At 40.4% G+C, this 14,222-nt stretch overlaps 1 protein-coding gene across 14 annotated transcripts in view; it reads right to left on the reverse strand.

The window, feature by feature from the left end:
• The window catches only part of PAM (peptidylglycine alpha-amidating monooxygenase), a 315,491-nt gene that overhangs the window by 228,020 nt on the left and 73,249 nt on the right, over positions 1-14,222 (reverse strand). The window contains exon 1 of one of the 14 annotated variants that reach the window (XM_006056409.4): positions 2,449-2,568. The exons of the other annotated variants lie outside the window; for them this stretch is intronic. The gene's annotated coding sequence lies outside the window, so the exon portion shown is untranslated. Of the gene's footprint in view, positions 1-2,448; positions 2,569-14,222 lie in introns of those variants that run through there. 14 annotated transcript variants of the gene reach the window in all.

Below are 14,222 nucleotides of genomic sequence, written 5' to 3' on the forward strand. Positions count from 1 at the left end.
CGTTATTAGAGAATCCAAAACAACTCATGTACCCAAAATTTCTTATAAGGAGTTCTGAAAGGAAATATTTGATGATGAGAATAAAACTATAAGCCAATCAATGCACATATATGAAAATGGCTTAAATTAAGGTTCTTTTTCTTTCTGGTCATTTCCACACAAGGCTGACACATTACAGGTCAGGAGTCAGCAGGTCTGCCACTGAGCACCGATGCTCAGTAAAAATGCATTTCCTCTCCAGCTGCAAGTCTCTTCCGTCTTAGAACATCCTCACAGGCCAGTCCTCAAACTGGGGACTGACCTCAGGAGTGTATGACTTCCTATTTCCTGACCATTCAGTGTCCTTCAGGGTCTCCTGAAGTCTAATTTGGCATCTAGACATGGGTCTTTAGATCTTGAAACAATATGCTAACTACACGGGTTAAAACACAAAAACGTATAGAGAGAATCCTTACTCCAGAAAGTTTACATTCCCTAAGATGAAAAAAATGAGGTCAAAGGAGCTCATGAATTTTTAAGTGATTTATTTCTGTGCTCATAAAACTAATTAGGAAACGCTGTCACCTGTATTTAACATTGCTTTGAAGCCTCTTTCTTTACCTCACTGGGGGAAAAAAATAATTCTTAGCAAGTATTAAGCAGGAAGCATAAAAAATTTCACAAATGGAGTGGTTATAATAAAAGAACAAAAAGAATAACAGGAAAAGTCACCAGATGCCAGCTATCACAGTTATACATGCTACCAATTAATTATACTAAGCTTTTTAATATTGTAAGCATTGGGGAAATATTTAAAGACAAAAACTTGGAGATTCTACATTTGGTATGAGGGGTTTAAACACATAATGACTATTTCAGGGACTATTACAAATGAAAAGTTCCATTTGTACACAGAATGAATAAAATAAAGCAACAGAGCTATAAAATTTACATTATAAAAGCCTATTCTCCATAGGTTTATTAAAATGTTACATGAATAAATACTGTGCTATGCTTAGTCGCTCAGTTGTGTCTGACTCTTTTGAGACCCCATGGACTGTATACTCCAGGCTCCTCTGTCCACAGAATTCTCCAGTGAAGAATATTGGAGTGGGTTGCCATTCCCTTCTCCAGGGGAACTTCTCAACCCAGGGATTGAACCCAGGTCTCCTGCATTGCAGGCAGGTTTTTTTTCGTTGTTTTGTTTTGTTTTTGTTTTTTTTTACCATCAGGGTCAAATACTACAGATTTGGAAGTGTTTGCAGAATCCTCCTCCAATGGGATATCTGTTTCATTTCATATACCAAGCTAGACCAACCTAGAGAGCATATTAAAAAGCAGAGATATTACTTTGCCAACAAAGGTTCATCTAGTAAAGGATATGGTTTTTCCAGTAGTCATGTATGGATGTGAGAGTTGGATTATAAAGAAAGCTGAGCGCCAAAGAATTGATGCTTTTGAACTGTGGTGCTGGAGAAGACTCTTGAGTGTCCCCTGGAGTGCAAGGAGATCCAACCTGTCCATCCAAAACGAAATCAGTCCTGAATATTCATTGGAAGGATTGATGCTGAACCTGAAGCTCCAGTACTTTGGCCACCTGATTCAAAGAACTGACTCATTAGAAAAGACCCTGATGCTGGGAAAATTGAAGGCAGGAGGAGAAGGGGACAACAGAGGATGAGATGGCTGGATGGCATCACTGACTCAATGGACATGAGTTTAAGTAAACTCTGGGAGTTGGTGATGGACAGGGAGGCCTGGCATGCTGCAGTCCATGGGTCGCAAAGAGTCGGACACGACTGAGCGACTGAACTGACCTGAAATGAACTATGCTCATGAACACTTGCTTCTGATTTTTCCTAAATATTTATGAATAACAGAGTCTCTCATTCGACAGCAATGTTCTTGGCACAGCTCTTCTTCCAGATGCAGCATCCAGTATGGTCTTGAATTAAGGATCAAGTGGCATCCTGAGTGCTGCTTCCCTCAACCATCTGCTAGCTTTGTGGGGTTTTAACAAACCAAATGTCATTTTAAATGTTTCCAGTGCTCCTAACCACAATAAAATAACTGTTAAGTAAAATTAACTTAAGGCTTAGTAAACTAGAAACACATACAAAAAAGAGATAATAATGAAAGCCCATTCCTCTTTAAGAGAGAAGGAGGTGGAACTGATATCTTTTGCATGGTCAGAGTCTATCCGAGATACAGTCAGTCCCTTCAGGCCAGAAACTGCTTTACAAATTAAATGTGAGGACAGGTCCATTAAAAGTGAGTAAGCATGGGATCTTAGGGTTTATAGTAAACTTAACCTCAGGACCACCAGAGTTCAGAGATTCCTTCTAGGTTATTTTCCATTTCATCCTTCATACCCATTTTTCAGAAAACAGGCCCATGGGAAAGAGAGGATCCAAACTCTATAAATCTTAGTCCAGGGTGCCCTAAGATTACTTGATTTTAATTGCTCACCCTGACTGCAGCTTGACATCTGTTCCAGTGTTCCTTCCAGGAAGCAAGTCACAGATGCAAGAAGGCTGAACCATCCAGTTGCTCAGTCTTGCGTGTCTAATTACTTCCCACCCAAGGTCAACATGACAATCAGATACTCAAAATGAAACCTATTAAGGAGAAAAAATATTTTAACCTCAGATTAGTACTTTTTTTTTTATTTTAACCTTTTTATTTTTGATGATTCTTATTTTCATTTAGTAATTATGTGTATCTTTTCATATTGATAAGCATAATTTATAATGACTGTGAAGTTTACCATTGTACAGATAGGCAATGATTTATTTAACCCAGACTCCCACTGATGGGCATTTAATTGTTTCTAACTCTTTTTATTTTATTTTATTTTATTTTTAAACTTTACATAATTGTATTAGTTTTGCCAAATATCAAAATGAATCTGCCACAGGTATACATGTGTTCCCCATCCTGAATCCTCCTCCCTCCTCCCTCCCCATACCATCTTTTTAATAGTGGGGGTGTAATATACCATTCATCCCTACTTTGTTTTAAAAAATTATTTTAATTCTCTTGTAACTTTTCTTCCTTGGAGTGTAGTAAAACTTTATAGCAATTTGTAACTCTATTTCAATTCAGCATTGCTAACCAAACATTGTTATTTTATTCATGCCTATAACAAACTGTGATACTGTTAAAATTCTCCACTTTGGTGATAAAATTTTTAAATGTGGAGGATCTAGGAATTCTGAGTAGCTTTCTAAAAATATTTTCTCTGTCTTTTCTGTGACTCTAACCTTCATTCAATTCTTCTCTTCCTCAATTTTTCTATTTCAAAGAGATAACTTTTGAGAACGTTTTGGTTCTAAATATTGTACAATTCTATAAAAATAACTTCTATCACATCTATTTGGAAAATTTTAAATATTAATTATTCAGAAATTTTGTAAGATTGGCAGTGGGAAAAGAGCAAGCAATTGGCTAGGGGGAAACCATAAACTTGGATTTCTAGTGTTATCCTCAAATTCCATTACATATCCAGGCACCGTACTTTGTAACCATGTTAACAGGAGTCTAACGAATTTAATGTAAACATTTATAATATATTGCAGTTTTGTAATCTAACATTGGCATTTAGATTTTAATAGTCCAGGATTCTTTAAAAATGTAAGTGATGCTCTGTTTCTCTTCATTTGAGAGAACTTGGTGTTAATGTCCATTTGGGAATTCATTAATCTTAAGGCTTAGAATCTAATCTGGCCTCCCATCAAACTATACTATAAAGAATCCAGAATTTGAAATGATATTGTTCAAAGAACACTGGCAACACGTTTATCTTCTTCATAAAGTTTTCTAATCCCATCCCTTTATTCCCATGGCTTGAGACACCGCTACTGCTGCTGCTCATGGAAAAAGCAGGAGAGTTCCAGAAAAGCATCTGTTTCTGCTTTATTGACTATGCCAAAGCCTTTGACTGTGTGGATCACAATAAACTGTGGAAAATTCTGAAAGAGATGGGAATACCAGACCACCTGATCTGCCTCTTGAGAAATTTGTATGCAGGTCAGGAAGCAACAGTTAGAACTGGACATGGAACAACAGACTGGTTCCAAATAGGAAAAGGAGTTCATCAAGGCTGTATATTGTCACCCTGTTTATTTAACTTATATGCAGAGTACATCATGAGAAACGCTGGGCTGGAAGAAACACAAGCTGGAATCAAGATTGCTGGGAGAAATATCAATAACCTTAGATATGCAGATGACACCACCCTTATGGCAGAAAGTGAAGAGGAACTCAAAAGCCTCTTGATGAAAGTGAAAGAGGAGAGTGAAAAAGTTGGCTTAAAGCTCAACATTCGGAAAACGAAGATCATGGCATCCGGTCCCATCACTTTATGGGAAATAGATGGGGAAACAGTGGAAACAGCGTCAGACTTTATTTTTCTGGGCTCCAAAATCACTACAGATGGTGACTGCAGCCATGAAATTAAAAGACGCTTACTCCTTGGAAGAAAAGTTATGACTGACCTAGATAGCATATTCAAAAGCAGAGACATTACTATGCCAACAAAGGTTCATCTAGTCAAGGCTATGGTTTTTCCTGTGGTCATGTATGGAGTGAGAGTTGGACTGTGAAGAAGGCTGAGCGCTGAAGAATTGATGCTTTTGAACTGTGGTGTTGGAGAAGACTCTTGAGAGTCCCTTGGACTGCAAGGAGATCCAACCAGTCCATTCTGAAGGAGATCAGCCCTGGGATTTCTTGGGAAGGAATGATGCTAAAGCTGAAACTCCAGTACTTTGGCCACCTCATGCGAAGAGTTGACTCATTGGAAAAGACTCTGATGCTGGGAGGGATTGGGGGCAAGAGGAGAAGGGGACAACAGAGGATGAGATGGCTGGATGGCATCACTGACTTGATGGACGTGAGTCTGAGTGAACTCCGGGAGTTGGTGATGGACAGGGAGGCCTGGCGTGCTGAGATTCATGGGGTCGCAAAGAGTCGGACACGACTGAGTGACTGATCTGATCTGATCTGACTGCTGCTGCTGCTGCTAAGTCGCTTCAGTCCTGTCCGACTCTGTGCGACCCCATAGACGGCAGCCCACCAGGCTCCCCCATTTCTGGGATCCTCCAGGCAAGAACACTGGAGTGGGTTGCCATTGCTTTCTCCAATGCGTGCAAGTGAAACATGAAAGTGAAGTCGCTCAGTCGTGTCCGACTCTTAGTGACCCCATGGACTGCAGCCTACCAGGCTCCTCCCCACTGGAATTCTCCAGGCAAGAGTACTGGAGTGGGTGCCATTGCCTTCTCAGAGACACTGCTACTACCATTGCCTATTTGTGCTCTATCAACACTCTTAGGTTAAATACCCCTAATTATCAAAACCAGTACAAATTAAACCACTAAGGCCTTTGGGCAGCTTGGAGTTAGCTCTCTTGGGAGCCAGGGTTATAAGTTACTGAGCTTCAATCCTCCTCGTTCTTGCGTGCCTAAGGAAATGGATCCAGCCTACCTTTACCTGCTGGAGAATGGGAAGTCAGGCACTGCCTTCCAGGACCAAACCACGGTCCACCCTGCCCACCTCAGTTTTTTCTGCCACATCCCAATTCCTCATACTTATGCCACTGTTTGGGGCTTCCCTGGTAGCTCAGCAGGTAAAAAAAAAATCTGCATGTAGTGCAGGAGAACCCAGTTCAACTCCTAGGTCAGGAAGATTCCCTGGAGAAGGGATAGGCTACCCACTCCAGTATTCTTGGGCTTCACTGGTGGCCAAGATGGTAAAGATTCCGCCAGCAATGTGGAAGACCTGGGTTCAATCCCTGGATTGGGAAGATCCCCTGGAGGAGGGCAGAGCAACCCAATGGAGAAGGGCATGGCAACCCACTCCTGTATTCTTGCCTGGAGAATCCCCTGGACAGAGGAGCCTGGCAGGAGTTCATGAGGTCGCAAAAAGTCAGACGTGACTGAGCGACTAAGCACAGCACAGCAGACCACTGCTTCAGTTTCTGTTCTTACCCTCATTCTCTAGGGTCAGTCTGCCTTTCAAATTTGGAAGTAAGCAACACTGAGAATGAACTTTTAAGAATTTAGGGGACTGAGGAGAAAAAGAATGCCAAAAATAATCAAGACTAAATCAGAATGGCCCAAAATGAATTCAAACAAGCAAAACCGTGATTGGGCAACCATGTCAATGGCATTGGGATAGTACAGAATGGAAGGGACACCACAGCAATGCAGAAAATGATCAGCCCTCCCTTATCTTCCATTTCTTAACAAACTTAATACTTCATGTTTTAAAAACATTTATTTATTTGACTATGCCAGGTCTCAGTTGGTTGGGGCACGAGAACTCTTAAGTTACAGCATGTGGGATCTATGAATAATTTCCTTACTAGGGGTCGAACCTAGGCCCCCTGCATTGGGAGCACGGAGTCTTAGCTGCTGGACCATTAGGGAAGTCCAAATATTTCATTTTTTAAGATGAGCATTATTCCAACTTCTTACATCTCTTCCCCTTCCTTCAATCTTTCCATCTTGTTTAATGCAGGACATTTTAGTATGCATTTTGATTATATTATATTCTAATACTGGTGTCACCTAACACAGCAGATCATACATGGCCAATCACTCTTTTAACTTTTAGACAGGATATAACAAAAGAATCCGTTTCAAGCACCATCACTCTTAATTTGCTTTCTGCATCCCTGGATAAATTAGCTGACCACCAGGGTGACAGGAGGCAGTAAAATAACCGTTCAAGATTTTTAACAAAGACAAGAATTTTAAATAAGAAAGAACCAAGGAAAATTTTTAATGAATACTCAAAAGCATACTAACATATCTCTATACAAAAAGAATAAAAAAAAAGTAGATGGAGTTTTAATTGATTAAACAGAAAAACATGTAGCATGCTGAAGCACAATAGTGAAATAAACTCAACGGTTCTGTGTAACTAATATTTATGAAGTGTTAACTATGTGCCAAGAACTGTCTAGATGTATAAGCTTCACACAGTCACTGCCAGATTTTAAAAAAGAAAGAGACTAAGAAGGGTCATTTGAAGAAATGGCAGCAGCTAATTTTAAAAAAAGAAAAAAGGGAGGACAAAGAAAAATGTGATGCAATTTTTAAAAGACTTTTAAAAGGAAAAAGAAAAATCAAAAAATCTCAAACATATTTCATGAAACAAAAATATTTAAGGAAGCAAAATAATAGTTTACACATATAAACCAGCCTCTGTTACTGGGCTTAGACCAGCTTCCTAATGTAGTACCTCTCGAAAACTTTTAGCCCTTATGTATCATTATATGTTTTTTTGCTTTGCTTTATTTTTGAGTGTACTTTATTTTTAATGCGCACCTTAGATATACAGTTTAATGAGTACAGTTTAATGAGTAACCACCATGTCAGGAAGCAACTTCCACTCCAATCAATTTCCACATCCACATGGGCAGCCTCTATTGTTATTTCTTTCAACAGATGTCAGCTCTTCCCTATATTTAACTGTTTACATGCATTTCTCATGTCTGCTCAGATAGACTATTAGCCCCTTATCACCAGACTTTTTTTTCAGAATTTGTGGGGACTCTAGAACTTTGGAGAAGGCAATGGCACCCCACTCCAGTACTCTTGCCTGGAAAATCCCATGGACGGAGGAGCCTGGTAGGCTGTGGTCCATGGGGTCGCTAAGAGTCAGACACGACTAGGCGACTTCACTTTCACTTTTCACTTTCATGCACTGGAGAAGGAAATGGCAACCCACTCCAGTGTTCTTGCCTGGAGAATCCCAGGGACGGGGGAGCCTGGTGGGCTGCCATCTATGGGGTCGCACAGAGTCAGACACGACTGAAGCGACTTAGCAGCAGTAGCAGCAGCTAGAATTTTTAACCCTGTTCCCTCCTTTCCCACAAGGAAATAAAGAAACCAGAGAAAGTTAATGTAAGACCTGGGACTGAGACAAAGAAACGCCCTCTCAGACCTGTGCACCTTCTATCGTATTTGAAGGAGGAGGTTCAATTTTGCACATCTCATTCCATATTTAGTCCGGGTGTTCAGAAATCCTTTTATTGGAAAAAAAATTAATGAAGGGAAACTTGTGTTCCACTTGGGAATATTCTTCCTTACCTGTCTCTCAGCTGCCTGTTGGCCTTCAGAATAGACATAGGTGAAAAGTAAAAGAAAGTGAAGTTGCTCAGTCGTGCCGGACTCTTTGCAACCCCAAGGACTATAGCCTGCCAGGCTCCTCCGTCCATGGGATTTTCCAGGCAAGAGTGCTGGAGTGGGGTGCCATTGCCTTCTCCAGGGGATCTTCCTGACTCAGGGATCGAACCCGGGACTGCTGTATTACAGGCAGATGCTTTACCCTCTGAGCCACCAGGGAAGCCCACGGACACAGGTTAGAGGGGCACAGAGTGGCACGAGGTGGTGGGAGCTGACAGGCAAGACTGGCAGGCAGTCTGTGTACCAACAGTGGGAGCTGTGCCAGGGAAGCAGAGTATAAACAGGCTCTCCCCACCCAGCCTCTCTGGACTGTAACTGCCCTTCTCAGCTCCTTGACCCTCTTTTTACTTTAATGTCTCCCCTGGAGGCTGTCTTTCTTAGCCTCTGTGGCCCCTTTCTTGGGTTTAATCCAGCAGGGTTGAGGGTAGAGGGGACACTCAATTCTTTACACTCAGGGCAATTCTAGGAGCCTCACGGGTTGAAACAGCGCTGGAACCGCATTCATCTGGAGTCAGTCTGTCTAGAGGACCCCCAATCCTTCTACTGATTTGAGTGAGTTATTTTAGGTAGTTTCCTCATTTGCAAAATAAGCTGAGGAGGAAATGAGAATGCATTTCGAAAAGCATCAGACACACAGTAGTGAAGTGAAGTGAAAGTCGCTCAGTTGTGTCCAACTCTTTTTGACCCCATGAACCGCAGCACCCCAGGCCTCCCTGTCCATCACCAACTCCCAGAGTCTACCCAAACCCATGTCCATTGGGTCAGTGATGCCATCCAACCATCTCATCCTCTGTCGTCCCCTTCTCTTTCTGCCTTCAATCTTTCCCAACATCAGAGTCTTTTCCAATGAGTCAGCTCTTCGCATGAGGTGGCCAAAGTATTGGAGTTTCAACTTCAACATCAGTCCTTCCAATGAACATCCAGGACTGATGTTCTTTAGGATGGACTGGTTGGATCTCCTTGCAGTCCAAGGGACTCTCAAGAGTCTTCTCCAACACCACAGTTCAAAAGCATCAATTCTATTCGTATTATACAACCATAATATAGGAAGGGTGTGCTGCTGCTGCTAAGTCACTTCAGTCATGTCCGACTCTGTGTGACCCCATAGACGGCAGCCCACCAGACTCCCCAGTCCCTGGGATTCTCGAGGCAATAACACTAGAGTGGGTTGCCATTTCCTTCTCCATAAGAAGGGTGTATACAAATGCAAAACTATACAGCAAATGTTAACACAATAAAACTGGCACAGGAAGAAGAAACAGGTTGGGGAAGAAGACACAGAAAGTTAGAGCAGGAGAACCAAGTGAATGAGCATATATATTTATGTGCTGGTGGTTGGGGGCTCCTCACAATTTGGGAACTCCCTTATTGGAACTTCTGCAGTGCCCTGTTTATGGGACACATCCTAGTCTGTTGTATCAAAATTAGTCATATCCTTCCCCTCGGGAGAATGTAGACATCTTAGGATAAATGTTTACCAAATAAACTGAAATGCATTTCAAATAAAGTTTAAACTCTTTCTTCCCAACCCCACTCCTTACCTTGAAAAGTTCCAAGCTTGAATAGAGGTGATTACATATTCAGACAAAATAAGAAGCTAATTCAAAGTTTATCTTTAGAAATTTCTGGCACTAGGAGATGATACATTTCTACACATTCGTAATTATTTTCCTTCTTTGCTGTTGGTTCACCTTCAAAATTCATCCTATTTTTCACTTCACATGGAGTGATAAGCTTCATAAATTTATCTTAAAATTCTTGCCAAAGTCCCAAGTTGGTCCTGCCCTTTACCAAAACTGTGTTTCCAAAGAAACCAAAGGCAGTGAATGTATTCCAGGGTTCTTTAGAATGTTTCTCAATCTCATTGCTTCATTCTTTGTTCCAACATTCTGGAAGGAATAGTCGTATTCTTTCAGTTTCCCGCATAAGTACTCCATAGCATGTTTTGCATCTTGGCAGTCAAAGCAATGGCACCCCACTCCAGTACTCTTGCCTGGAAAATCCCATGGACGGAGGAGCCTGGTAGGCTGCAGTCCATGGGGTTGCTAAGAGTCGGACACGACTGAAGACTTCACTTTCACTTTTCACCTTCATGCATTAGAGAAGGAAATGGCAACCCACTCCAGTGTTCTTGCCTGGAGAATCCCAGGGACGGGGGGGCCTGGTGGGCTGACGTCTATGGGGTCGCACAGAGTTGGACACAACTGAAGCGACTTAGCAGCAACAGACATAACTATGTATCCATTTGGACATAAAAGTTTTCCATTAATTAATTATATACAGAATTCATGTTTTATGCATAATAAATGTGTATTCCTCATAACTCTAGACTATATGTTTGCACAAGCACACCTTTGAAAACATATTTCTAGGATAAATAAAATAATTATCTCTTTCTTTTTGTTAAAAAGCCATTCTTTCCATATCTTGAATGTATGCTCTTCCACAAAATAATCAACCCGCATCCACTTACTTGCAACTAAACTGAATGAACCTAAATTTCTATCTAATTCTTATCCTGATGTTTAAATAAAGAAGCAATTTCCAACAGTAATAAAGAACTATTTCCAGAGGTAATAAATATAAAAATGTTTAAAGTTAGCAAATCCTTCTGTGCTATTTGTGTTGGGTTTGGGGACGGCATAATACAGTGTGTTTTATTTGTAATTAGTACTTGCGCTGATGGTTCAAAACACAGGACCCCGATCTGAAATAATCTCTAACAATCAGCTAACTTTGTCTAGAAATGTCAACTTTTTAAGATGAGTGATTTATTTTATGCTTTAAATATTTTAATCAGAGCAAGAGAATAGTAGATTCAAAAAATATTTATGAGTATTTCATTAAGTTGCACACCAACTTCATGAAAATTCTTATATATTGTATGTAATTTTTTCATAAATCATCTGATGGCTTCAGCAAGAGAAATACACGCTATTTAAAGTGGCCCATGTGATGATCAGGAAACTCTGCTGCGACCAGTCACTAAGTCAACTGAAGGCAGATGGTGCCGACGTGTTCAGCTGAAAGGAGTGTTGATCACAAAGTATCTGCCAATCAAACACTTGGGAAAGAAATGAGCTCCATCTGTGTTTTAATTACTCCAGCAAAACCATCCAGGGTAACTGCCAAAGCTGCACATTTCACAGAGTACAAGAGACAGAACACGTACTTTCTTTCATAAGTGAAAGGAGAAATTTCCATATACAGTACTGGCCAGAAAACAAAACAAATCAAAAAAGAGTACTGTCAATTTAGAATAAAATCTAATAACAACATGAATATTCTCTCCAAAATATTATTTTGCCACAGTTCTATGTATACTCTTTCTCGAAGGCAGTTCTAGTATATTAAAGGATTATATACACAAAAGTGAAGATGTGAAAATTTAAAGTTAAAATTGTATTCAAATATTGTGGGCACCTAAATATTTTAGACAACTAAATATATGGCTTCCCTGGTGGCTCAGACGGTAAAGTATCTGCTTGCAATGTGGGAGACCTGGGTTTGATCCCTGAATTGGGAAGATCCCCTGGAAAAGAGAATGGCTAAGCACTCTAGAATTCTTGCCTGGAGAATCTCCAGGGAGAGAGGAGCCTGGTGGGCTACCTGGGATCACAAAGAGTCAGACATGACTGAGTGACTAAGCACAATAGTAATCCCACACAAATTTAATAAAGTTAAAAAATTTACAAATTTATAAATATGCAATTTTATATTTTACTTGATAATCACACAGTACTATATTATTAATACATTCTTATATCATTATAAACACTTATTTCACTAAAAGGAATAAAGAACTTCAGAACTTTTCTAGCAAGGGCCACCCTGTTCCCTTTTCTCTCAAATGATACTGGGTTGTTTCACTGCTGGTCTACTTTGTTTTTCTGTTTGCTATTGTTATCATAAACAAATTTATTCTAAGACTCACCTTATTTCATCACTGAAACGGAAAATGTAAGAGTACAAACATAAAGTTGGCGCTTCTGCTCTGGAGGTTTAGGGAGAAGCTGGACACGTCTGAGCGACTAAACTGAACTGAACTTATGACTGGGACGTGCAAGTGAGCAGAAAGGAATAAAGCTCTCCTTTGTCTTCACTCTCGCACAAGCAACAAATTTCTGGCAGGAAGGATTACTGAGTAAGTTCAGAGATTCATACCAAGTTCAAAGTTTTAGTTATGTTTTGAAACTTGAGAAAAGCTATGCGTATACACAAATGTTGATGATATCAAGATTTATGAGCACTAAACAGAATGGGAAAGACTAAAAACAATAATATGGGAAAGACTAGAGATCTCTTCAAGAAAATTAGAAATACCAAGGGACCATTTCATGCAAAGATGGGCTCAATAAAGGACAGAAATGGTACGGACCTAACAGAAGAAGAAGATACTAAGAAGAGGTGGCAAGAATACACAGAAAAACTATACAAAAAAGATCTTCATGACCCAGATAACCATGTTGGTGTGATCACTCACCTAGATCCAGACATCCTGTAATGTGAAGTCAAGTGGGCCTTAGGAAGCATCACTATGATCTAAGCTAGCAGAGGTGATGGAATTCAGTTGAGCCGTTTCAAATCCTAAAACATGATGTTGTGAAAGTGCTGCACTCAAAATGCCAGCAAACTGGGAAAACAGCAGTGGCCACAGGACTGGAAAATCAGTTTTCATTTCAATCCCAAAGAAAGGCAATGCCAAAGAATGCCACACAAAGTCACACATAAGATACATGAACAAGGTGCATGACTGGTGGCAGAGAGGAGGCAAGAATTAATCTTGTTGGGATTTAGGGGGAGACTCTGCGAGGGATACGTGGCCTTTCACTGGGACAAATAAAGAGAGGGGAAGAATATAGCGAACAGGGCTAGCATGTGGAAAGGCAGGGATGCTTCACAGTTCATCAGGCTTCCTCACGATACCCACCTCTTGGGAATGGTGATCAACAGGGTCAAATGCTCCCAAGAGGTTGTTTGGGATACGGTCTGAAAAGGGCATTTTATGTTGAGTCATTTGATGGTGATTATTGACTTTTTACACAACAGTTTTAGGTTTGGATCGGGTTGAAAAGAGTGAATGAGAGGATGGAAAGTGCAGAAGTGGGCAGCAGTATAACCAAGTGAGAAGTGAAGAAGTAGGTAGCAGTTCGGCAGTGGAGAGAAGAGAGGATACAGGGGAAGGGTGAGGGAGAGGTGGGATCTTTCCTTTTCTCAACTGCATGACTGCATTATCCATTTGACACTCTCTCCACAATCTGATCAATGATTCTTTCATGCACTGTTATTAACTGTCTGTCAATCTGTCTACTCTCTCTGCTATGAGAGTAAACTTCAATCTGCAGTTTAAAGAATTTTAATGGCACTTTATTTTCCACTGAAGTAAATATAGACGCTTTGGCCCAGGATTTGTCCCTCTTCAACAACGCCCTACCCCGACCATCCAGTCTTTTCTCCTTCTAGTTAATTTCAGTTTAGGAAGAAGTAGTGGTCTTATGCCCCCAAACGCCCATCCTTATTCTCATCAAATCACTACAATGCTTGTAGTACTAATAAATTCAATTACTCATCTATTCAACAAGTAGTTACTACACTATAGATACATACTTATACATAGTAGCAAGTAGTTACTACACACACTATACATACTATCACCTAATATGTGCTAAGCATTGTTTTTAAAGCTATAGATATAACAGTGAATAAAACAAAGGTTCTTGCCCTCAGAGAAATTATGCTCTCATGGAGAAAGACAGAAAACAAATTCGATTAAAAAACTAAGATCATGGTATCCTTCATGGCAAATAGAAGAGGAAAAAGTGGAAGCAGTGACAGACTTTATTTTTGGGTGGCTCCAGAATCACTGAAGATAGTAACTGCAGCCATGAAATTAAAAGACATTTGCTCCCTGGAAGGAAAGCTATGACAAACCTAGACAGCATATTAAAAAGCAAAGAGATCACTTCACTGCCAAAGGTCTGTATAGTCAAAACTATGGGTTTTCCAGTAGTCATGTACAGATGTGAGAGTTGGACCATAAAGAAGGCTGAGTGC

Source organism: Bubalus bubalis, chromosome 9, assembly GCF_019923935.1.
Source record: "Bubalus bubalis isolate 160015118507 breed Murrah chromosome 9, NDDB_SH_1, whole genome shotgun sequence".
Taxonomy (NCBI): Eukaryota; Metazoa; Chordata; class Mammalia; order Artiodactyla; family Bovidae; genus Bubalus; species Bubalus bubalis.